Source organism: Sinocyclocheilus anshuiensis, unplaced genomic scaffold, assembly GCF_001515605.1.
Source record: "Sinocyclocheilus anshuiensis isolate Anshui unplaced genomic scaffold, SAMN03320099.WGS_v1.1 scaffold826, whole genome shotgun sequence".
NCBI classification, from domain to species: domain Eukaryota; kingdom Metazoa; phylum Chordata; class Actinopteri; order Cypriniformes; family Cyprinidae; genus Sinocyclocheilus; species Sinocyclocheilus anshuiensis.
The window spans coordinates 18,076-18,412 of record NW_015536492.1 but is presented as its reverse complement, the minus strand read 5'-3'; the positions used below and the strand labels follow the sequence as shown (position 1 = coordinate 18,412).

Genomic DNA, 337 nt, shown 5'->3' with positions numbered 1-337 from the left:
AAAAACAATGGTATTTTAATGATATGGAGAAATGTAACTATTGTTCCTCTGATGATGAGCCAGGATTTGTGGATGAAACACACTCAACACTCATACAAAAGCACTGACAAATTACAGAGGATAAAATAGGGTGACCATACATGCTCTTTTTCCTGGACATGTCCTGGCCAGGGTTTCTATATTGCCTAAAATATCCAGGTTTTGGCTGTTTTCCTGTTCCGATTATGTACAATGCCTGCTTGTTATTGGTCAAACTACTCATTACCTATTACCTTCAGCAAGCATGAAAACAGGAAAACAAAGCCAAAACAAATCCTGGCCAGGACGGGAAAATGGC

The 337-nt window shown here is 39.2% G+C and overlaps 1 protein-coding gene across 1 annotated transcript in view; it reads left to right on the top strand.

Moving 5' to 3' along the window:
* Nucleotides 1–337, top strand: part of LOC107685511 (leucine-rich repeat protein SHOC-2-like) — a 9,745-nt gene that overhangs the window by 6,909 nt on the left and 2,499 nt on the right. The window lies entirely within an intron of this gene.